This window comes from Eptatretus burgeri, unplaced genomic scaffold (genome assembly GCF_056783735.1).
Source record: "Eptatretus burgeri isolate ZD-2024b unplaced genomic scaffold, Ebu_testis_v1 Ebu_testis_scaffold_554, whole genome shotgun sequence".
NCBI lineage: Eukaryota > Metazoa > Chordata > Myxini > Myxiniformes > Myxinidae > Eptatretus > Eptatretus burgeri.
This window is the reverse complement of record NW_028222503.1, coordinates 11,587-37,311: the sequence shown is the minus strand read 5'-3', so window position 1 is coordinate 37,311 and position 25,725 is coordinate 11,587. Positions and strand designations below refer to the sequence as shown.

Sequence of the window (25,725 nt, the reverse complement as noted above, 5' to 3'; positions counted from 1 at the left end):
ATTATCCAACGATATTAATCGGTCAACTTTGTTCTCACTGAGTAAAAAACAAATTTTTCCCAAGTATGTTTTTGGGCTCGTCAGTTCGTTTTTTAATTTGTCACTTGGTTAAAAAAAATATATATATTTTGACATCCACGTTGATCACTTTTGTTTGTTTGAATGTCGGCTCACCATTAATCGACTGCAGATCACAATTTTAAACCGATCTTCACAAAACTTCACCAACCGGTGAGTTGGTGGACAAACAGAATGCAACTTTTTTTTGAGGTCGAAATCACAAAAGGACATCACAGTCGAAAAATTCAACAACTTTTTAATTTCAAAAACCCTCAATTTTCACCCGATTGATATCAAATTTGAATAGGATTTGCCGATCATGTCAATGAATTCAACCAGGAATGATGCTTGAGGTCAGCAGAGGCCAAAAGGTCAAAATAGGCCGAATTTCTAAAATTCTCAATTTTCATCGAATTGACTTCAAATTAGAAGAACATTTGCAGATGCGTTCAATGAATTCAACCAATGATTAGTTTTGAGGTCATCTTTGGATAAAAGGTAAACATCAGACAAAAGGTCAACAAAGGCCACATTTATAAAATTTCCAATTTTCATCCAATTAACTTTAAATTTCAAGAGGATTTACATCTTATTTCATTTACTTCAACGAACTTTTATTTTAAGGTGAACATAGGCAAAAAGGTCAACATACGCCAAAAGGTCAAAATGGGCTGAATTTCAAAAATCCTCATTTTGAAAATGATTAACTTGATATTTACAGAGCATTTGCAGATGAGTCACTGAATTCAACCAATGTTTCGTTTTGAGGTCATCTTTGGATAAAATGTAAACATCGGACAAAAGGTCAACAAAGGCCACATCTATAAAATTCCCAATTTTCATCCAATTGACTTAAAATTTCAAGAGGATTTACATCTTATTTCATTTATTTCAACGAACTTTTATTTTTAAGGTGAACATAGGCCAAAAGGTCAACATACGCCAAAAGGTCAAAATAGGCCAAATTTCGAAATCCTCAATTTTCCAACAATTGAAGTGAAATTTGAAGAGCATTTGCAGACGAGTTACTGAATTCAACCAATGTTTCGTTTTGAGGTCAACTTAGGCCAAAGGGTCAACACCGGCCAACTTTCTAAATTTGTGAATTTTCATCGAATTTACTTCAAATTAGAAGAACATTTGCAGACGCGTTCACTGAATTCAACCAATGATTAGTTTTGAGGTCATCTTTGGATAAAATGTAAACATCGGACAAAAGGTCAACAAAGGCCACATCTATAAAATTCCCAATTTTCATCCAATTGACTTAAAATTTCAAGAGGATTTACATCTTATTTCATTTACTTCAACGAACTTTTATTTTTAAGGTGAACATAGGCCAAAAGGTCAACATACGCCAAAAGGTCAAAATGGGCTGAATTTCAAAAATCCTCATTTTGAAAATGATTAACTTGATATTTACAGAGCATTTGCAGATGAGTCACTGAATTCAACCAATGATTAGTTTTGTGGTCATCTTTGGATAAATGGTAAACACCGGACAAAAGGTCCACAAAGGCCGCATTTATAAAATTCCCAATTTTCAACCCATTGACTCGAAATTTCAAGAGGATTTACATCTCATTTCATTTTCTTCAACGACCTTGTATTTTTAATGTGAACAAAGGGCAAAAGGTCAACATATGCCAAAAGGTCAAAATGGGCCGAATTTCAAAAATCCTCATTTTGAATACGATTTACTTGATATTTCAAGAGCATTTACACATCATGTCACTGAATTCAACCTCTAATATTTTTGAGGTCAACATGGACCAAAACGTCAACATCGGCCCAAGGTCAACAACTAACTTGGGAAAGAAGGCATCCTCATCGCCTTTCTCGTTCTTCTTGACTTTGTCATTGATGAGGTAAAAAAAAACGACTGCCTCGTCTGAGGATTGAACTCACGACCTTCAGATTATGAGACTGACACGCTGCCGACTGCGCTAACGAGGCTGTCTGAGAATTTTTTCGGGATTTCTCTATATGTAGGAATGGGACAGAAAGAAATGGCCGCTGCAAACAAATGTGTTCAAAATGATGATTTGAAAAGCGACTTTCGAATGAAGCCAAAAGCCGTTGAAAGCCAAAACTTTTCTTCTCGAACATCTTCAAAACTAACACGAATGAAAAAGGCTCCTGAATACATCGGTAAAGAACCAAGTGTCGACATTGCAAAATCACCGAATTGTTCATCCACTGAATTGTTCCACCCGAAACAGAAGTGGGTTTTGTTTTTCCCCTGTCTGTCCATTTGTTTGATTAAACTTGCAAAATCGAAGATTTTCCAACGATATTCGTCGGTCGACTTTGTTCTCACTTGGTAAAAAACAAATTTTCCCAAGTATGTTTTTGGGCTCGTCAGTTCGTTTTTTAATTTGTCACTTGGTTAAAAATATATATATATATATATATATATATATATATATATATATATATATATATATATATATATATATATATATTTTGACATCCACGTTGATCGCTTTCGTTTGTTTGAATGTCGGCTCACCATTAATCGACTGCAGATCACAATTTTAAACCGATCTTCACAAAACTTCACCAACCGGTGAGTTGGTGGACAAACAGAATGCAACTTATTTTTGAGGTCGAAATCACAAAAGGACATCACAGTCCAAAAATTCAACAACTTTTTAATTTCAAAAACCCTCAATTTTCACCCGATTGATTTCAAATTTGAATAGGATTTGCCGATCAGGTCAATGAATTCAACCAGGAATGATGCTTGAGGTCAGCAGAGGCCAAAAGGTCAAAATAGGCCGAATTTCTAAAATTCTCAATTTTCATCGAATTGACTTCAAATTTGAAGAACATTTGCAGACGCTGTTCAATGAATTCAACCAATGATTAGTTTTGAGGTCATCTTTGGATAAAAGGTAAACATCAGACAATAGGTCAAATAAGGCCACATTTATAAAATTTCCAATTTTCATTCAATTAACTTTAAATTTCAAGAGAATTTACATCTTATTTCATATACTTCAACGAACTTTTATTTTTAAGGAGAACATAGGCAAAAAGGTCAACATACGCCAAAAGGTCAAAATGGGCTGAATTTCAAAAATCCTCATTTTTAAAACGATAAACTTGATATTTACAGAGCATTTGCAGATGAGTCACTGAATTCAACCAATGATGAGTTTTGTGGTCATCTTTGGATAAACGGTAAACACCGGACAAAAGGTCCACAAAGGCCGCATTTATAAAATTCCCAATTTTCAACCCGTTGACTCGAAATTTCAAGAGGATTTACATCTTATTTCATTTTCTTCAACGACCTTGTATTTTTAAGGTGAACAGAGGGAAAAAGGTCAACATATGCCAAAAGGTCAAAATGGGCCGAATTTCAAAAATCCTCATTTTGAATACGATTTACTTGATATTTCAAGAGCATTTACACATCATGTCACTGAATTCAACCTCCTAATATTTTTGAGGTCAACATGGACCAAAACGTCAACATCGGCCCAAGGTCAACAACTAACTTGGGAAAGAAGGCATCCTCATCGCCTTTCTCGTTCTTCTTGACTTTGTCATTGATGAGGTAAAAAAAAAAACTAACGCCTCGTGTGAGGATTGAACTCACGACCTTCAGATTATGAGACTGACACGCTGCCGACTGCGCTAACGAGGCTGTCTGAGAATCTTTTCGGGATTACTCTATATGTAGGAATGGGACAGAAAGAAATGGCCGCTGCAAACAAATGTGTTCAAAATGATGATTTGAAAAGCGACTTTCGAATGAAGCCAAAAGCCGTTGAAAGCCAAAACTTTTATTCTCGAACATCTTCAAAACTAACAAGAATGAAAAAGGCTCCTGAATACATCGGTAAAGAACCAAGTGTCGACATTGCAAAATCACCGAATTGTTCATCCACTGAATTGTTCCACCCGAAACAGAAGTGGGTTTTGTTTTTCCCCTGTCTGTCCACTTGTTTGATTAAACTTGCAAAATCGAAGATTTTCCAACGATATTAGTCGGTCGACTTTGTTCTCACTTGGGAAAAAAACAAATTTTTGTCAAGTGTGTTTGTGGCTCGTCAGTTAGTTTTTTAATTTGTCACTTGGTAAAAAAAATACTTTTTGATATCCACGTTGATCGCTTCCGTTTGTTTGAATGTCCACTCAGCGTTAATCGACTGCAGATCACAATTTTAAACCGATCTTCACAAAACTTCCCCAACCGGTGAGTTGGTGGACCAACAGAACGCAAAATATTTTTGAGGTCGAAATAACAAAAGGACATCACAGTCCAAAATTTCAAAAACTTTTTAATTTCTAAAACCCTCAACTTTCACCCGATTGATTTCAATTTGAATAGGATTTGCCGATCAGGTCAAAGAATTCACCAAGGAATTATGCTTGAGGTCAGCAGAGGCCAAAAGGTCAAAATAGGCCAAATTTCGAAATCCTCAATTTTCCAACAATTGAAGTGAAATTTGAAGAGCATTTGCAGACGAGTTACTGAATTCAACCAATGTTTCCTTTTGAGGCAACATAGGCCAAAGGGTCAACACCGGCCAACTTTCTAAAATTGTGAATTTTCATCGAATTTACTTCAAATTAGAAGAACATTTGGAGACGCGTTCACTGAATTCAACCAATGATTAGTTTTGATGTCATCTTTGGAGAAAAGGTAAACATCGGACAAAAGGTCAACAAAGGCCGCATCTATAAAATTCCCAATTTTCATCCAATTGACTTGAAATTTTAAGAGGATTTACATCTTATTTCATTTACTTCAATGACCTTTTATTTTTCAGGTGAACATAGGGCAAAAGGTCAACATACGCCAAAAGGTCAAAATGGGCCGAATTTCAAAAATCCTCATTTTGAATACGATTAACTTGATATTTAAAGAGTATTAACACAGCATGTTTCTCAATTGAATCTCCTAATATTTTTGAGGTCAACATGGACCAAAACGTCAACATCGGCCCAAGGTCAACAACTGACTTGTTGAATACGGGCATCCTCATTGCCTTTCCAGTTCTTCTTGACTTTGTCATTCATGAGGTAAAAAAAAATCATGCCTCGTGTGAGGTTCGAACTCACGACCTTCAGATTATGAGACTGACACGCTGCCGACTGCGCTAACGAGGCTGTCTGAGCATGTCTTCAGGATTACTCTGTATGTAGGAATGGGACAGAAAGAAATGGCCGCTGAAAACAAATGTGTTCAAAATGATGAATTGAAAAGCAACTTTCGAATGAAGCCAAATGCCTTTGAAAGCCAAAACTTTTATTCTCGAACATTTTCGAAACTTTCAAGAATGAAAAAGGCTCCTGAATACATCGCTGAAGAACCAAGTGTCGAGATTGCAAAATCACCGAATTGTTCATCCACTGAATTGTTCCCCCCGAAACAGAAGTGGGTTTTGTTTTTCCCCTGTCTGTCCATTTCTTTGATTTTCCTTGCAAAATCGAAGATTATCCAACGATATTAATCGGTCAACTTTGTTCTCCCTTGGTAAAAAAAAAAATTTTCCCAAGTATGTTTTTGGGCTCGTCAGTTCGTTTTTTAATTTGTCACTTGGTTAAAAAAAAGATATATATTTTGACATCCACGTTGATCGCTTTCGTTTGTTTGAATGTCCGCTCACCATTAATCGACTGCAGATCACAATTTTAAACCGATAATCACAAAACTTCACCAACCGGTGAGTTGGTGGACAAACAGAACGCAAAATATTTTTGAGGTCGAAATAACAAAAGGACATCACAGTCCAAAATTTCAAAAACTTTTTAATTTCTAAAACCCTCAATTTTCAACCGATTGATTTCAATTTGAATAGGATTTGCCGATCAGGTCAAAGAATTCACCAAGGAATTATGCTTGAGGTCAGCAGAGGCCAAAAGGTCAAAATAGGCCAAATTTCGAAATCCTCAATTTTCCAACAATTGAAGTGAAATTTGAAGAGCATTTGCAGACGAGTTACTGAATTCAACCAATGTTTCCTTTTGAGGCAACATAGGCCAAAGGGTCAACACCGGCCAACTTTCTAAAATTGTGAATTTTCATCGAATTTACTTCAAATTAGAAGAACATTTGGAGACGCGTTCACTGAATTCAACCAATGATTAGTTTTGATGTCATCTTTGGAGAAAAGGTAAACATCGGACAAAAGGTCAACAAAGGCCGCATCTATAAAATTCCCAATTTTCATCCAATTGACTTGAAATTTTAAGAGGATTTACATCTTATTTCATTTACTTCAATGACCTTTTATTTTTCAGGTGAACATAGGGCAAAAGGTCAACATACGCCAAAAGGTCAAAATGGGCCGAATTTCAAAAATCCTCATTTTGAATACGATTAACTTGATATTTAAAGAGTATTAACACAGCATGTTTCTCAATTGAATCTCCTAATATTTTTGAGGTCAACATGGACCAAAACGTCAACATCGGCCCAAGGTCAACAACTGACTTGTTGAATACGGGCATCCTCATTGCCTTTCCAGTTCTTCTTGACTTTGTCATTCATGAGGTAAAAAAAACTCATGCCTCGTGTGAGGATCGAACTCACGACCTTCAGAGTATGAGACTGACACGCTGCCGACTGCGCTAACGAGGCTGTCTGAGCATGTCTTCAGGATTACTCTGTATGTAGGAATGGGACAGAAAGAAATGGCCGCTGAAAACAAATGTGTTCAAAATGATGATTTGAAAAGCGACTTTCGAATGAAGCCAAAAGCCGTTGAAAGCCAAAACTTTTATTCTCGAACATCTTCAAAACTAACAAGAATGAAAAAGGCTCCTGAATACATCGGTAAAGAACCAAGTGTCGACATTGCAAAATCACCGAATTGTTCATCCACTGAATTGTTCCACCCGAAACAGAAGTGGGTTTTGTTTTTCCCCTGTCTGTCCACTTGTTTGATTAAACTTGCAAAATCGAAGATTTTCCAACGATATTAGTCGGTCGACTTTGTTCTCACTTGGGAAAAAAACAAATTTTTGTCAAGTGTGTTTGTGGCTCGTCAGTTAGTTTTTTAATTTGTCACTTGGTAAAAAAAATACTTTTTTGATATCCACGTTGATCGCTTCCGTTTGTTTGAATGTCCACTCAGCGTTAATCAACTGCAGATCACAATTTTAAACCGATATTCACAAAACTTCCCCAACCGGTGAGTTGGTGGACCAACAGAACGAAAAATATTTTTGAGGTCGAAATCACAAAAGGACATCACATTCCAAAAATTCAAAAACTTTTTAATTTCTAAAACCCTCAATTTTCACCCGATTGATTTCAAATTTGAATAGGATTTGCTGATGAGGTCAAAGAATTCAACAAGGAATTATGCTTGAGGTCAGCAGAGGCCAAAAGGTCAAAATAGGCCAAATTTCGAAATCCTCAATTTTCCAATAATTGAAGTGAAATTTGAAGAGCATTTGCAGACAAGTTACTGAATTCAACCAATGTTTCGTTTTGAGGTCAACATAGGCCAAAGGGTCAACACTGGCCAACTTTCTAAAATTGTGAATTTTCATCGAATTTACTTCAAATTAGAAGAACATTTGCAGACGCGTTCACTGAATTCAACCAATGATTAGTTTTGAGGTCATCTTTGGATAAAATGTAAACATCGGACAAAAGGTCAACAAAGGCCGAATCTATAAAATTCCCAATTTTCATCCAATAGATTTAAAATTTCAAGAGGATTTACATCTTATTTCATTTACTTCAACGACCTTTTATTTTTAAGGTGAACATAGGGCAAAAGGTCAACATACGCCAAAAGGTCAAAATGGGCCGAATTTCAAGAATCCTCATTTTGAATACGATTAACTTGATATTTAAAGAGTATTTACACAGCATGTTTCTCAATTAAATCTCCTAATATTTTTGAGGTCAACATGGACCAAAACGTCAACATCGGCCCAAGGTCAACAACTGACTTGTTGAAGACGGGCATCCTCATCGCCTTTCCAGTTCTTCTTGACTTTGTCATTCATGAGGCAAAAAAACTCATGCCTCGTGTGAGGATCGAACTCACGACCTTCAGATTATGAGACTGACACGCTGCCGACTGCGCTAACGAGGCTGTATGAGTATGTTGTCAGGATTACTCTATATGTAGGAATGGGACAGAAAGAAATGGTCGCTGAAAACAAATGTGTTCAAAATGATGAATTGAAAAGCAACTTTCGAATGAAGCCAAACGCCTTTGAAAGCCAAAACATTTATTCTCGAACATTTTCAAAACTTTCAAGAATGAAAAAGGCTCCTGAATACATCGCTGAAGAACCAAGTGTCGAGATTGCAAAATCACCGAATTGTTCATCCACTGAATTGTTCCACCCGAAACAGAAGTGGGTTTTGTTTTTCCCCGGTCTGTCCATTTCTTTGATTTTCCTTGCAAAATCGAAGATTATCCAACGATATTAATCGGTCAACTTTGTTTTCACTTGGTAAAAAACAAATTTTTCCCAAGTATGTTTTTGGGCTCGTCAGTTCGTTTTTTAATTTGTCACTTGGTTTAAAAAATATATATATTTTGACATCCACGTTGATCGCTTTCGTTTGTTTGAATGTCGGCTCACCATTAATCGAATGCAGATCACAATTTTAAACCGATCTTCACAAAACTTCACCAACCGGTGAGTTGGTGGACAAACAGAATGCAACTTATTTTTGAGGTCGAAATCACAAAAGGACATCACAGTCCAAAAATTCAACAACTTTTTAATTTCAAAAACCCTCAATTTTCACCAGATTGATTTCAAATTTGAATAGGATTTGCCGATCAGGTCAATGAATTCAACCAGGAATGATGCTTGAGGTCAGCAGCGGCCAAAAGGTCAAAATAGGCCGAATTTCTAAAATTCTCAATTTTCATCGAATTGACTTCAAATTTGAAGAACATTTGCAGACGCGTTCATTGAATTCAACCAATGATTAGTTTTGAGGTCATCTTTGGATAAAAGGTAAACATCAGACAATAGGTCAAAAAAGGCCACATTTATAAAATTTCCAATTTTCATTCAATTAACTTTACATTTCAAGAGAATTTACATCTTATTTCATATACTTCAACGAACCTTTATTTTTAAGGTGAACATAGGCCAGAAGGTCAACATACGCCAAAAGGTCAAAATGGGCTGAATTTCAAAAATCCTCATTTTGAAAATGATTAACTTGATATTTACAGAGCATTTGCAGATGAGTCACTGAATTCAACCAATGATTAGTTTTGTGGTCATCTTTGGATAAACGGTAAACACAGGACAAAAGGTCCACAAAGGCCGCATTTATAAAATTCCCAATTTTCAACCCATTGACTCGAAATTTCAAGAGGATTTACATCTTATTTCATTTTCTTCAACGACCTTGTATTTTTAGGTGAACAGAGGGCAAAAGGTCAACATATGCCAAAAGGTCAAAATGGTCCGAATTTCAAAAATCCTCATTTTGAATCCGATTTACTTGATATTTCAAAAGCATTTACACATCATGTCACTGAATTCAACCTCCTAATATTTTTGAGGTCAACATGGATCAAAACGTCAACATCGGCCCAATGTCAACAACAAACTTGGGAAAGAAGGGCATCCTCGTCGCCTTTCTCGTTCTTCTTGACTTTGTCAAAGATGAGGTAAAAAAAAAAACTCATGCCTCGTGTGAGGATTGAACTCACGACCTTCAGATTATGAGACTGACACGCTGCCGACTACGCCAACGAGGCTGTCTGAGAATCTTTTCGGGATTACTCTATATGTAGGAATGGGACAGAAAGCAATGGCCGCTGCAAACAAATGTGTTCAAAATGATGATTTGAAAAGCGACTTTCGAATGAAGCCAAAAGCCGTTGAAAGCCAAAACTTTTATTCTCGAACATCTTCAAAACTAACAAGAATGAAAAAGGCTCCTGAATACATCGGTAAAGAACCAAGTGTCGACATTGCAAAATCACCGAATTGTTCATCCACTGAATTGTTCCACCCGAAACAGAAGTGGGTTTTGTTTTTCCCCTGTCTGTCCATTTGTTTGATTAAACTTGCAAAATCGAAGATTTTCCAACAATATTCGTCGGTCAACTTTGTTCTCACTTGAGAAAAACACAAATTTTTGTCAAGTGTGTTTGTGGTTCGTCACTTAGTTTTTTAATTTGTCACTTGGTAAAAAAAATACTTTTTTGATATCCACGTTGATCGCTTCCGTTTGTTTGAATGTCCACTCGGCGTTAATCGACTGCAGATCACAATTTTAAACTGATATTCACAAAACTTCCCCAACCGGTGAGTTGGTGGACCAACAGAACGCAAAATATTTTTGAGGTCGAAATCACAAAAGGACATCACATTCCAAAAATTCAACAACTTTTTAATTTCTAAAACCCTCAATTTTCAACCGATTGATTTCAATTTGAATAGGATTTGCCGATCAGGTCAAAGAATTCAACAACGAATTAATTATGCTTGAGGTCAGCAGAGGCCAAAAGGTCAAAATAGGCCAAATTTCGAAATCCTCAATTTTCCAACAATTGAAGTGAAATTTGAAGAGCATTTGCAGACGAGTTACTGAATTCAACCAATGTTTCGTTTTGAGGTCAGCATAGGCCAAAAGGTCAATACCGGCCAACTTTCTAAAATTGTGAATTTTCATCGAATTTACTTCAAATTAGAAGAACATTTGCAGACGTGTTCACTGAATTCAACCAATTATTAGTTTTGAGGTCATCTTTGGATAAAAGGTAAACATCGGACAAAAGGTCAACAAAGGCCGCATCTATAAAATTCCCAATTTTCATCCAATTGACTTGAAATTTCAAGAGGATTTACATCTTATTTCATTTACTTCAATGACCTTTTATTTTTAAGGTGAACTTAGGGCAAAAGGTCAACATACGCCAAAAGGTCAAAATGGGCCGAATTTCAAGAATCCTCATTTTGAATTCGATTAACTTGATATTTAAAGAGTATTAACACAGCATGTTTCTCAAATGAATTTCCTAATATTTTTGAGGTCAACATGGACCAAAACGTCAACATCGGCCCAAGGTCAACAACTAACTTGGGAAAGAAGGCATCCTCATCGCCTTTCTCGTTCTTCTTGACTTTGTCATTGATGAGGTAAAAAAAAAAAACTAATGCCTCGTGTGAGGATTGAACACACAACCTTCAGATTATGAGACTGACACGCTGCCGACTGCGCTAAGGAGGCTGTCTGAGAATCTTTTCGGGATTACTCTATATGTAGGAATGGGACAGAAAGAAATGGCCGCTGCAAACAAATGTGTTCAAAATGATGATTTGAAAAGCGACTTTCGAATGAAGCCAAAAGCCGTTGAAAGCCAAAACTTTTATTCTCGAACATCTTCAAAACTAACAAGAATGAAAAAGGCTCCTGAATACATCGGTAAAGAACCAAGTGTCGACATTGCAAAATCACCGAATTGTTCATCCACTGAATTGTTCCACCCGAAACAGAAGTGGGTTTTGTTTTTCCCCTGTCTGTCCATTTGTTTGATTAAACTTGCAAAATCCAAGATTTTCCAACGATATTAGTCGGTCGACTTTGTTCTCACTTGGTAAAAAACAAATTTTTCCCAAGTATGTTTTTGGGCTCGTCAGTTCGTTTTTTAATTTGTCACTTGGTTAAAAAAAAATATATATATTTTGACATCCACGTTGATCGCTTTCGTTTGTTTGAATGTCGGCTCACCATTAATCGACTGCAAATCACAATTTTAAACCGATCTTCACAAAACTTCACCAACCGGTGAGTTGGTGGACAAACAGAATGCAACTTATTTTTGAGGTCGAAATCACAACAGGACATCACATTCCAAAAATTCAACAACTTTTTAATTTCTAAAACCCTCAATTTTCACCCGATTGATTTCAAATTTGAATAGGATTTGCTGATGAGGTCAAAGAATTCATCAAGGACTTATGCTTGAGGTCAGCAGAGGCCAAAAGGTCAAAATAGGCCAAATTTCGAAATCCTCAATTTTCCAACAATTGAAGTGAAATTTGAAGAGCATTTACAGACGAGTTACTGAATTCAACCAATGTTTCGTTTTGAGGTCAACATAGGCCAAAGGGTCAACACCGGCCAACTTTCTAAAATTGTGAATTTTCATCGAATTTACTTCAAATTAGAAGAACATTTGCAGACGCGTTCACTGAATTCAACCAATGATTAGTTTTGAGGTCATCTTTGGATAAAATGTAAACATCGGACAAAAGGTCAACAAAGGCCGAATCTATAAAATTCCCAATTTTCATCCAATTGACTTATAATTTCAAGAGGATTTACATCTTATTTCATTTACTTCAATGACCTTTTATTTTTAAGGTGAACATTGGGCAAAAGGTCAACATACGCCAAAAGGTCAAAATGGGCCGAATTTCAAGAATCCTCATTTTGAATACGATTAACTTGATATTTAAAGAGTATTTACACAGCATGTTTCTCAATTGAATCTCCCAATATTTTTGAGGTCAACATGGACCAAAACGTCAACATCGGCCCAAGGTCAACAACTGACTTGTTGAAGAAGGGCATCCTCATCGCCTTTCCAGTTATTCTTGACTTTGTCATTCATGAGGAAAAAAAAAATCATGCCTCGTGTGAGGATCGAACTCACGACCTTCAGATTATGAGACTGACACGCTGCCGACTGCGCTAACAAGGCTGTCTGAGTATGTTGTCAGGATTACTCTATATGTAGGAATGGGACAGAAAGAAATGGCCGCTGCAAACAAATGTGTTCAAAATGATGAATTGAAAAGCAACTTTCGAATGAAGCCAAACGCCTTTGAAAGCCAAAACTTTTATTCTCGAACATTTTCAAAACTTTCAAGAATGAAAAAGGCTCCTGAATACATCGCTGAAGAACCAAGTGTCGAGATTGCAAAATCACCAAATTGTTTATCCACTGAATTGTTCCACCCGAAACAGAAGTGGGTTTTGTTTTTCCCCTCTCTGTCCATTTCTTTGAATTTCCTTGCAAAATCGAAGATTATCCAACGATATTAATCGGTCAACGTTGTTCTCACTGAGTAAAAAGCAAATTTTTCCCAAGTATGTTTTTGGGCTCGGCAGTTCGTTTTTTAATTTGTCACTTGGTTAAAAAATATATATATTTTGACATCCACGTTGATCGCTTTCGTTTGTTTGAATGTCGGCTCACCATTAATCGACTGCAGATCACAGTTTTAAACCGATCTTCACAAACCTTCACCAACCAATGAGTTGGTGGACAAATAGAATGCAACTTATTTTTGAGGTCGAAATCACAAAAGGACATCACAGTCGAAAAATTCAACAACTTTTTAAATTCAAAAACCCTCAATTTTCACCCGATTGATTTCAAATTTGAATAGGATTTGCCGATCAGGTCAATGAATTCAACCATGAATGATGCTTGAGGTCAGCAGAGGCCAAAAGGTCAAAATAGGCCGAATTTCTAAAATTCTCAATTTTCATCGAATTGACTTCAAATTAGAAGAACATTTGCAGACGCGTTCAATGAATTCAACCAATGATTAGTTTTGAGGTCATCTTTGGATAAAAGGTAAACATCGGACAAAAGGTGAACAAAGGCCACATTTATAACATTTCCAATTTTCATCCAATTAACTTTAAATTTCAAGAGGATTTCCATCTTATTTCATTTACTTCAACGAACTTTTATTTTTAAGGTGAACATAGGCCAAAAGGTCAACATACGCCAAAAGGTCAAAATGGGCTGAATTTCAAAAATCCTCATTTTGAAAATGATTAACTTGATATTTACAGAGCATTTGCAGATGAGTCACTGAATTCAACCAATGATTAGTTTTGTGGTCATCTTTGGATAAACGGTAAACACAGGACAAAAGGTCCACAAAGGCCGCATTTATAAAATTCCCAATTTTCAACCCATTGACTCGAAATTTCAAGAGGATTTACATCTTATTTCATTTTCTTCAACGACCTTGTATTTTTAAGGTGAACAAAGGGCAAAAGGTCAACATATGCCCAAAGGTCAAAATGGGCCGAATTTCAAAAATCCTCATTTTGAATACGATTTACTTGATATTTCAAGAGCATTTACACATCATGTCACTGAATTCAACCTCCTAATATTTTTGAGGTCAACATGGACCAAAACGTCAACATCAGCCCAAGGTCAACAACTAACTTGGGAAAGAAGGGCATCCTCATCGCCTTTCTCGTTCTTCTTGACTTTGTCATTGATGAGGTTAAAAAAAAACAAACGAATGCCCCATGTGAGGATAGAACTCATGACCTTCAGATTATGAGACTGACACACTGACGACTGCGCTCACGAGGCTGTCTGAGCATCTTTTCGGGATTACTCTGTATGTAGGAATGGGACAGAAAGAAATTGCCGCTGCAAACAAATGTGTTCAAAATGATGATTTGAAAAGCGACTTTCGAATGAAGCCAAAAGCCGTTGAAAGCCAAAACTTTTCTTCTCGAACATCTTCAAAACTAACAAGAATGAAAAAGGCTCCTGAATACATCGGTAAAGAACCAAGTGTCGACATTGCAAAATCACCGAATTGTTCATCCACTGAATTGTTCCACCCGAAACAGAAGTGGGTTTTGTTTTTCCCCTGTCTGTCCATTTGTTTGATTAAACTTGCAAAATCGAAGATTTTCCAACGATATTCGTCGGTCGACTTTGTTCTCACTTGGTAAAAAACAAATTTTCCCAAGTATGTTTTTGGGCTCGTCAGTTCGTTTTTTAATTTGTCACTTGGTGAAAAAAAATATATATTTTGACATCCACGTTGATCGCTTTCGTTTGTTTGAATGTCGGCTCACCATTAATCGACTGCAGATCACAATTTTAAACCGATCTTCACAAAACTTCACCAACCGGTGAGTTGGTGGACAAACAGAATGCAACTTATTTTTGAGGTCGAAATCACAAAAGGACATCACAGTCCAAAAATTCAACAACTTTTTAATTTCAAAAACCCTCAATTTTCACCCGATTGATTTCAAATTTGAATAGGATTTGCCGATCAGGTCAATGAATTCAACCAGGAATGATGCTTGAGGTCAGCAGAGGCCAAAAGGTCAAAATAGGCCGAATTTCTAAAATTCTCAATTATCATCGAATTGACTTCAAATTTGAAGAACATTTGCAGACGCGTTCAATGAATTCAACCAATGATTAGTTTTGAGGTCATCTTTGGATAAAAGGTAAACATCAGACAATAGGTCAAATAAGGCCACATTTATAAAATTTCCAATTTTCATTCAATTAACTTAAAATTTCAAGAGAATTTACATCTTATTTCATTTACTTCAACGAACTTTTATTTTTAAGGTGAACATAGGCCAAAAGGTCAACATACGCCAAAAGGTCAAAATGGGCTGAATTTCAAAAATCCTCATTTTGAAAATGATTAACTTGATATTTACAGACCATTTGCAGATGAGTCACTGAATTCAACCAATGATTAGTTTTGTGGTCATCTTTGGATAAACGGTAAACACCGGACAAAAGGTCCACAAAGGCCGCATTTATAAAATTCCCAATTTTCAACCCATTGACTCGAAATTTCAAGAGGATTTACATCTCATTTCATTTTCTTCAACGACCTTGTATTTTTAATGTGAACAAAGGGCAAAAGGTCAACATATGCCAAAAGGTCAAAATGGGCCGAATTTCAAAAATCCTCATTTTGAATACGATTTACTTGATATTTCAAGAGCATTTACACATCATGTCACTGAATTCAACCTCTAATATTTTTGAGGTCAACATGGACCAAAACGTCAACATCGGCCCAAGGTCAACAACTAACTTGGGAAAGAAGGCATCCTCATCGCCTTTCTCGTTCTTCTTGACTTTGTCATTGATGAGGTAAAAAAAAAAACTAATGCCTCGTGTGAGGATTGAACTCACGACCTTCAGATTATGAGACTGACACGATGCCGACTGCGCTAACGAGGCTGTCTGAGAATTTTTTCGGGATTTCTCTATATGTAGGAATGGGACAGAAAGAAATGGCCGCTGCAAACAAATGTGTTCAAAATGATGATTTGAAAAGCGACTTTCGAATGAAGCCAAAAGCCGTTGAAAGCCAAAACTTTTCTTCTCGAACATCTTCAAAACTAACAAGAATGAAAAAGGCTCCTGAATACATCGGTAAAGAACCAAGTGTCGACATTGCAAAATCACCGAATTGTTCATCCACTGAATTGTTCCACCCGAAACAGAAGTGGGTTTTGTTTTTCCCCTGTCTGTCCATTTGTTTGATTAAACTTGCAAAATCGAAGATTTTCCAACGATATTCGTCGGTCGACTTTGTTCTCACTTGGTAAAAAACAAATTTTCCCAAGTATGTTTTTGGGCTCGTCAGTTCGTTTTTTAATTTGTCACTTGGTTAAAAATATATATATATATATATATATATATATATATATATATTTTGACATCCACGTTGATCGCTTTCGTTTGTTTGAATGTCGGCTCACCATTAATCGACTGCAGATCACAATTTTAAACCGATCTTCACAAAACTTCACCAACCGGTGAGTTGGTGGACAAACAGAATGCAACTTATTTTTGAGGTCGAAATCACAAAAGGACATCACAGTCCAAAAATTCAACAACTTTTTAATTTCAAAAACCCTCAATTTTCACCCGATTGATTTCAAATTTGAATAGGATTTGCCGATCAGGTCAATGAATTCAACCAGGAATGATGCTTGAGGTCAGCAGAGGCCAAAAGGTCAAAATAGGCCGAATTTCTAAAATTCTCAATTTTCATCGAATTGACTTCAAATTTGAAGAACATTTGCAGACGCGTTCAATGAATTCAACCAATGATTAGTTTTGAGGTCATCTTTGGATAAAAGGTAAACATCAGACAATAGGTCAAATAAGGCCACATTTATAAAATTTCCAATTTTCATTCAATTAACTTTAAATTTCAAGAGAATTTACATCTTATTTCATATACTTCAACGAACTTTTATTTTTAAGGTGAACATAGGCAAAAAGGTCAACATACGCCAAAAGGTCAAAATGGGCTGAATTTCAAAAATCCTCATTTTTAAAACGATAAACTTGATATTTACAGAGCATTTGCAGATGAGTCACTGAATTCAACCAATGATGAGTTTTGTGGTCATCTTTGGATAAACGGTAAACACCGGACAAAAGGTCCACAAAGGCCGCATTTATAAAATTCCCAATTTTCAACCCGTTGACTCGAAATTTCAAGAGGATTTACATCTTATTTCATTTTCTTCAACGACCTTGTATTTTTAAGGTGAACAGAGGGAAAAAGGTCAACATATGCCAAAAGGTCAAAATGGGCCGAATTTCAAAAATCCTCATTTTGAATACGATTTACTTGATATTTCAAGAGCATTTACACATCATGTCACTGAATTCAACCTCCTAATATTTTTGAGGTCAACATGGACCAAAACGTCAACATCGGCCCAAGGTCAACAACTAACTTGGGAAAGAAGGCATCCTCATCGCCTTTCTCGTTCTTCTTGACTTTGTCATTGATGAGGTAAAAAAAAACTAATGCCTCGTGTGAGGATTGAACTCACGACCTTCAGATTATGAGACTGACACGCTGCCGACTGCGCTAACGAGGCTGTCTGAGAATCTTTTCGGGATTACTCTATATGTAGGAATGGGACAGAAAGAAATGGCCGCTGCAAACAAATGTGTTCAAAATGATGATTGAAAAGCGACTTTCGAATGAAGCCAAAAGCCGTTGAAAGCCAAAACTTTTATTCTCGAACATCTTCAAAACTAACAAGAATGAAAAAGGCTCCTGAATACATCGGTAAAGAACCAAGTGTCGACATTGCAAAATCACCGAATTGTTCATCCACTGAATTGTTCCACCCGAAACAGAAGTGGGTTTTGTTTTTCCCCTGTCTGTCCACTTGTTTGATTAAACTTGCAAAATCGAAGATTTTCCAACGATATTAGTCGGTCGACTTTGTTCTCACTTGGGAAAAAAACAAATTTTTGTCAAGTGTGTTTGTGGCTCGTCAGTTAGTTTTTTAATTTGTCACTTGGTAAAAAAAAATACTTTTTTGATATCCACGTTGATCGCTTCCGTTTGTTTGAATGTCCACTCAGCGTTAATCGACTGCAGATCACAATTTTAAACCGATCTTCACAAAACTTCCCCAACCGGTGAGTTGGTGGACCAACAGAACGCAAAATATTTTTGAGGTCGAAATAACAAAAGGACATCACAGTCCAAAATTTCAAAAACTTTTTAATTTCTAAAACCCTCAACTTTCACCCGATTGATTTCAATTTGAATAGGATTTGCCGATCAGGTCAAAGAATTCACCAAGGAATTATGCTTGAGGTCAGCAGAGGCCAAAAGGTCAAAATAGGCCAAATTTCAAAATCCTCAATTTTCCAACAATTGAAGTGAAATTTGAAGAGCATTTGCAGACGAGTTACTGAATTCAACCAATGTTTCCTTTTGAGGCAACATAGGCCAAAGGGTCAACACCGGCCAACTTTCTAAAATTGTGAATTTTCATCGAATTTACTTCAAATTAGAAGAACATTTGGAGACGCGTTCACTGAATTCAACCAATGATTAGTTTTGATGTCATCTTTGGATAAAAGGTAAACATCGGACAAAAGGTCAACAAAGGCCGCATCTATAAAATTCCCAATTTTCATCCAATTGACTTGAAATTTTAAGAGGATTTACATCTTATTTCATTTACTTCAATGACCTTTTATTTTTAAGGTGAACATAGGGCAAAAGGTCAACATACGCCAAAAGGTCAAAATGGGCCGAATTTCAAGAATCCTCATTTTGAATACGATTAACTTGATATTTAAAGAGTATTAACACAGCATGTTTCTCAATTGAATCTCCTAATATTTTTGAGGTCAACATGGACCAAAACGTCAACATCGGCCCAAGGTCAACAACTGACTTGTTGAATACGGGCATCCTCATTGCCTTTCCAGTTCTTCTTGACTTTGTCATTCATGAGGTAAAAAAAACTCATGCCTCGTGTGAGGTTCGAACTCACGACCTTCAGATTATGAGACTGACACGCTGCCGACTGCGCTAACGAGGCTGTCTGAGCATGTCTTCAGGATTACTCTGTATGTAGGAATGGGACAGAAAGAAATGGCCGCTGAAAACAAATGTGTTCAAAATGATGAATTGAAAAGCAACTTTCGAATGAAGCCAAATGCCTTTGAAAGCCAAAACTTTTATTCTCGAACATTTTCGAAACTTTCAAGAATGAAAAAGGCTCCTGAATACATCGCTGAAGAACCAAGTGTCGAGATTGCAAAATCACCGAATTGTTCATCCACTGAATTGTTCCCCCCGAAACAGAAGTGGGTTTTGTTTTTCCCCTGTCTGTCCATTTCTTTGATTTTCCTTGCAAAATCGAAGATTATCCAACGATATTAATCGGTCAACTTTGTTCTCCCTTGGTAAAAAAAAAAATTTTCCCAAGTATGTTTTTGGGCTCGTCAGTTCGTTTTTTAATTTGTCACTTGGTTAAAAAAAGATATATATTTTGACATCCACGTTGATCGCTTTCGTTTGTTTGAATGTCCGCTCACCATTAATCGACTGCAGATCACAATTTTAAACCGATAATCACAAAACTTCACCAACCGGTGAGTTGGTGGACAAACAGAACGCAAAATATTTTTGAGGTCGAAATAACAAAAGGACATCACAGTCCAAAATTTCAAAAACTTTTTAATTTCTAAAACCCTCAATTTTCAACCGATTGATTTCAATTTGAATAGGATTTGCCGATCAGGTCAAAGAATTCACCAAGGAATTATGCTTGAGGTCAGCAGAGGCCAAAAGGTCAAAATAGGCCAAATTTCGAAATCCTCAATTTTCCAACAATTGAAGTGAAATTTGAAGAGCATTTGCAGACGAGTTACTGAATTCAACCAATGTTTCCTTTTGAGGCAACATAGGCCAAAGGGTCAACACCGGCCAACTTTCTAAAATTGTGAATTTTCATCGAATTTACTTCAAATTAGAAGAACATTTGGAGACGCGTTCACTGAATTCAACCAATGATTAGTTTTGATGTCATCTTTGGAGAAAAGGTAAACATCGGACAAAAGGTCAACAAAGGCCGCATCTATAAAATTCCCAATTTTCATCCAATTGACTTGAAATTTTAAGAGGATTTACATCTTATTTCATTTACTTCAATGACCTTTTATTTTTCAGGTGAACATAGGGCAAAAGGTCAACATACGCCAAAAGGTCAAAATGGGCCGAATTTCAAAAATCCTCATTTTGAATACGATTAACTTGATATTTAAAGAGTATTAACACAGCATGTTTCTCAATTGAATCTCCTAATATTTTTGAGGTCAACATGGACCAAAACGTCAACATCGGCCCAAGGTCAACAACTGACTTGTTGAATACGGGCATCCTCATTGCCTTTCCAGTTCTTCTTGACTTTGTCATTCATGAGGTAAAAAAAACTCATGCCTCGTGTGAGGATCGAACTCACGACCTTCAGAGTATGAGACTGACACGCTGCCGACTGCGCTAACGAGGCTGTCTGAGCATGTCTTCAGGATTACTCTGTATGTAGGAATGGGACAGAAAGAAATGGCCGCTGAAAACAAATGTGTTCAAAATGATGAATTGAAAAGCAACTTTCGAATGAAGCCAAACGCCTTTGAAAGCCAAAACTTTTATTCTCGAACATTTTCGAAACTTTCAAGAATGAAAAAGGCTCCTGAATACATCGCTGAAGAACCAAGTGTCGAGATTGCAAAATCACCGAATTGTTCATCCACTGAATTGTTCCCCCCGAAACAGAAGTGGGTTTTGTTTTTCCCCTGTCTGTCCATTTCTTTGATTTTCCTTGCAAAATCGAAAATTATCCAACGATATTTATCGGTCATCTTTGTTCTCACTTGGTAAAAACACAAATTTTTCCCAAGTATGTTTTTGGGCTCGTCAGTTCGTTTTTTAATTTGTCACTTGGTTAAAAAATATATATATATATATATTTTGACATCCACGTTGATCGCTTTCGTTTGTTTGAATGTCCGCTCACCATTAATCGACTGAAGATCACAATTTTAAACCGATCTTCACAAAACTTCACCAACCGGTGAGTTGGTGGACAAACAGAATGCAACTTATTTTTGAGGTCGAAATCACAAAAGGACATCTCAGTCCAAAAATTCAACAACTTTTTAACTTCAAAAACCCTCAATTTTCACCCGATTGATTTCAAATTTGAATAGGATTTGCCGATCAGGTCAATGAATTCAAGCAGGAATGATGCTTGAGGTCAGCAGAGGCCAAAAGGTCAAAATAGGCCGAATTTCTAAAATTCTCAATTTTCATCGAATTTACTTCAAATTAGAAGAACATTTGCAGACGCGTTCACTGAATTCAACCAATGATTAGTTTTGAGGTCATCTTTGGATAAAATGTAAACATCGGACAAAAGGTCAACAGAGGCCGCATCTATAAAATTCCCAATTTTCATCCAATTGACTTAAAATTTCAAGAGGATTTACATCTTATTTCATTTACTTCAACGAACTTTTATTTTTAAGGTGAACATAGGCCAAAAGGTCAACCTACGCCAAAAGGTCAAAATGGGCTGAATTTCAAAAATCCTCATTTTGAAAACGATTGACTTGATATTTACAGAGCATTTGCAGATGAGTCACTGAATTCAACCAATGATTAGATTTCTGGTCATCTTTGGATAAACGGTAAACACCGGACAAAAGGTGCACAAAGGCCGCATTTATAAAATTCCCAATTTTCAACCCAATGACTCGAAATTTCAAGAGGATTTACATCTTATTTCATTTTCTTCAACGACCTTGTATTTTTAATTTGAACAAAGGGCAAAAGGTCAACATATGCCAAAAGGTCAAAATGGGCCGAATTTCAAAAATCCTCATTTTGAATACGATTTACTTGATATTTCAAGAGCATTTACACATCATGTCACTGAATTCAACCTCCTAATATTTTTGAGGTCAACATGGACCAAAACGTCAACATCGGCCCAAGGTCAACAACTAACTTGGGAAAGAAGGCATCCTCATGGCCTTTCTCGTTCTTCTTGACTTTGTCATTGATGAGGTAAAAAAAAACTAATGCATCGTGTGAGGATTGAACTCACGACATTCAGATTATGAGACTGACATGCCACCGACTGCGCTAACGAGGCTGTCTGAGAATCTTTTCGGGATTACTCTATATGTAGGAATGGGACAGAAAGAAATGGCCGCTGCAAACAAATGTGTTCAAAATGATGATTTGAAAAGCGACTTTCGAATGAAGCCAAAAGCCGTTGAAAGCCAAAACTTTTCTTCTCGAACATCTTCAAAACTAACAAGAATGAAAAAGGCTCCTGAATACATCGGTAAAGAACCAAGTGTCGACATTGCAAAATCACCGAATTGTTCATCCACTGAATTGTTCCACCCGAAACAGAAGTGGGTTTTGTTTTTCCCCTGTCTGTCCACTTGTTTGATTAAACTTGCAAAATCGAAGATTTTCCAACGATATTAGTCGGTCGACTTTGTTCTCACTTGGGAAAAAAACAAATTTTTGTCAAGTGTGTTTGTGGCTCGTCAGTTAGTTTTTTAATTCGTCACTTGGTAAAAAAAAACTACTTTTTTGATATCCACGTTGATCGCTTCCGTTTGTTTGAATGTCCACTCAGCGTTAATCAACTGCAGATCACAATTTTAAACCGATATTCACAAAACTTCCCCAACCGGTGAGTTGGTGGACCAACAGAACGAAAAATATTTTTGAGGTCGAAATCACAAAAGGACATCACATTCCAAAAATTCAAAAACTTTTTAATTTCTAAAACCCTCAATTTTCACCCGATTGATTTCAAATTTGAATAGGATTTGCTGATGAGGTCAAAGAATTCAACAAGGAATTATGCTTGAGGTCAGCAGAGGCCAAAAGGTCAAAATAGGCCAAATTTCGAAATCCTCAATTTTCCAATAATTGAAGTGAAATTTGAAGAGCATTTGCAGACAAGTTACTGAATTCAACCAATGTTTCGTTTTGAGGTCAACATAGGCCAAAGGGTCAACACTGGCCAACTTTCTAAAATTGTGAATTTTCATCGAATTTACTTCAAATTAGAAGAACATTTGCAGACGCGTTCACTGAATTCAACCAATGATTAGTTTTGAGGTCATCTTTGGATAAAATGTAAACATCGGACAAAAGGTCAACAAAGGCCGAATCTATAAAATTCCCAATTTTCATCCAATAGATTTAAAATTTCAAGAGGATTTACATCTTATTTCATTTACATCAATGACCTTTTATTTTTAAGGTGAACATAGGGCAAAAGGTCAACATACGCCAAAAGGTCAAAATGGGCCGAATTTCAAGAATCCTCATTTTGAATACGATTAACTTGATATTTAAAGAGTATTTACACAGCATGTTTCTCAATTAAATCTCCTAATATTTTTGAGGTCAACATGGACCAAAACGTCAACATCGGCCCAAGGTCAACAACTGACTTGTTGAAGACGGGCATCCTCATCGCCTTTCCAGTTCTTCTTGACTTTGTCATTCATGAGGCAAAAAACTCATGCCTCGTGTGAGGATCGAACTCACGACCTTCAGATTATGAGACTGACACGCTGCCGACTGCGCTAACGAGGCTGTATGAGTATGTTGTCAGGATTACTCTATATGTAGGAATGGGACAGAAAGAAATGGTCGCTGAAAACAAATGTGTTCAAAATGATGAATTGAAAAGCAACTTTCGAATGAAGCCAAACGCCTTTGAAAGCCAAAACATTTATTCTCGAACATTTTCAAAACTTTCAAGAATGAAAAAGGCTCCTGAATACATCGCTGAAGAACCAAGTGTCGAGATTGCAAAATCACCGAATTGTTCATCCACTGAATTGTTCCACCCGAAACAGAAGTGGGTTTTGTTTTTCCCGGTCTGTCCATTTCTTTGATTTTCCTTGCAAAATCGAAGATTATCCAACGATATTAATCGGTCAACTTTGTTTTCACTTGGTAAAAAACAAATTTTTCCCAAGTATGTTTTTGGGCTCGTCAGTTCGTTTTTTAATTTGTCACTTGGTTTAAAAAATATATATATTTTGACATCCACGTTGATCGCTTTCGTTTGTTTGAATGTCGGCTCACCATTAATCGACTGCAGATCACAATTTTAAACCGATCTTCACAAAACTTCACCAACCGGTGAGTTGGTGGACAAACAGAATGCAACTTATTTTTGAGGTCGAAATCACAAAAGGACATCACAGTCCAAAAATTCAACAACTTTTTAATTTCAAAAACCCTCAATTTTCACCAGATTGATTTCAAATTTGAATAGGATTTGCCGATCAGGTCAATGAATTCAACCAGGAATGATGCTTGAGGTCAGCAGCGGCCAAAAGGTCAAAATAGGCCGAATTTCTAAAATTCTCAATTTTCATCGAATTGACTTCAAATTTGAAGAACATTTGCAGACGCGTTCATTGAATTCAACCAATGATTAGTTTTGAGGTCATCTTTGGATAAAAGGTAAACATCAGACAATAGGTCAAAAAAGGCCACATTTATAAAATTTCCAATTTTCATTCAATTAACTTTACATTTCAAGAGAATTTACATCTTATTTCATATACTTCAACGAACCTTTATTTTTAAGGTGAACATAGGCCAGAAGGTCAACATACGCCAAAAGGTCAAAATGGGCTGAATTTCAAAAATCCTCATTTTGAAAATGATTAACTTGATATTTACAGAGCATTTGCAGATGAGTCACTGAATTCAACCAATGATTAGTTTTGTGGTCATCTTTGGATAAACGGTAAACACAGGACAAAAGGTCCACAAAGGCCGCATTTATAAAATTCCCAATTTTCAACCCATTGACTCGAAATTTCAAGAGGATTTACATCTTATTTCATTTTCTTCAACGACCTTGTATTTTTAGGTGAACAGAGGGCAAAAGGTCAACATATGCCAAAAGGTCAAAATGGTCCGAATTTCAAAAATCCTCATTTTGAATCCGATTTACTTGATATTTCAAAAGCATTTACACATCATGTCACTGAATTCAACCTCCTAATATTTTTGAGGTCAACATGGATCAAAACGTCAACATCGGCCCAATGTCAACAACAAACTTGGGAAAGAAGGGCATCCTCGTCGCCTTTCTCGTTCTTCTTGACTTTGTCAAAGATGAGGTAAAAAAAAAAACGAATGCCTCGTGTGAGGATTGAACTCACGACCTTCAGATTATGAGACTGACACGCTGCCGACTACGCCAACGAGGCTGTCTGAGAATCTTTTCGGGATTACTCTATATGTAGGAATGGGACAGAAAGCAATGGCCGCTGCAAACAAATGTGTTCAAAATGATGATTTGAAAAGCGACTTTCGAATGAAGCCAAAAGCCGTTGAAAGCCAAAACTTTTATTCTCGAACATCTTCAAAACTAACAAGAATGAAAAAGGCTCCTGAATACATCGGTAAAGAACCAAGTGTCGACATTGCAAAATCACCGAATTGTTCATCCACTGAATTGTTCCACCCGAAACAGAAGTGGGTTTTGTTTTTCCCCTGTCTGTCCATTTGTTTGATTAAACTTGCAAAATCGAAGATTTTCCAACAATATTCGTCGGTCAA

The 25,725-nt window shown here is 36.5% G+C and overlaps 9 non-coding genes across 9 annotated transcripts; all 9 read right to left on the bottom strand.

The window, feature by feature from the left end:
• Positions 1-3,642: 3,642 nt before the first annotated feature.
• On the bottom strand, positions 3,643-3,715 carry TRNAM-CAU (transfer RNA methionine (anticodon CAU)). The gene has a single exon. It is a non-coding gene; the product is annotated as a tRNA-Met (tRNA).
• A 1,396-nt stretch (positions 3,716-5,111) lies between these two features.
• TRNAM-CAU (transfer RNA methionine (anticodon CAU)) lies at positions 5,112-5,184 on the bottom strand. The gene has a single exon. It is a non-coding gene; the product is annotated as a tRNA-Met (tRNA).
• Positions 5,185-6,585: 1,401 nt separating this feature from the next.
• TRNAM-CAU (transfer RNA methionine (anticodon CAU)) lies at positions 6,586-6,658 on the bottom strand. Its single transcript has one exon. It is a non-coding gene; the product is annotated as a tRNA-Met (tRNA).
• A 1,398-nt stretch (positions 6,659-8,056) lies between these two features.
• Positions 8,057-8,129, bottom strand: TRNAM-CAU (transfer RNA methionine (anticodon CAU)). Its single transcript has one exon. It is a non-coding gene; the product is annotated as a tRNA-Met (tRNA).
• A 4,523-nt stretch (positions 8,130-12,652) lies between these two features.
• TRNAM-CAU (transfer RNA methionine (anticodon CAU)) lies at positions 12,653-12,725 on the bottom strand. Its single transcript has one exon. It is a non-coding gene; the product is annotated as a tRNA-Met (tRNA).
• A 4,873-nt stretch (positions 12,726-17,598) lies between these two features.
• Positions 17,599-17,671, bottom strand: TRNAM-CAU (transfer RNA methionine (anticodon CAU)). The gene has a single exon. It is a non-coding gene; the product is annotated as a tRNA-Met (tRNA).
• Positions 17,672-19,068: 1,397 nt separating this feature from the next.
• Positions 19,069-19,141, bottom strand: TRNAM-CAU (transfer RNA methionine (anticodon CAU)). The gene has a single exon. It is a non-coding gene; the product is annotated as a tRNA-Met (tRNA).
• Positions 19,142-20,541: 1,400 nt separating this feature from the next.
• On the bottom strand, positions 20,542-20,614 carry TRNAM-CAU (transfer RNA methionine (anticodon CAU)). The gene has a single exon. It is a non-coding gene; the product is annotated as a tRNA-Met (tRNA).
• A 3,046-nt stretch (positions 20,615-23,660) lies between these two features.
• Positions 23,661-23,733, bottom strand: TRNAM-CAU (transfer RNA methionine (anticodon CAU)). The gene has a single exon. It is a non-coding gene; the product is annotated as a tRNA-Met (tRNA).
• Positions 23,734-25,725: the final 1,992 nt, after the last annotated feature.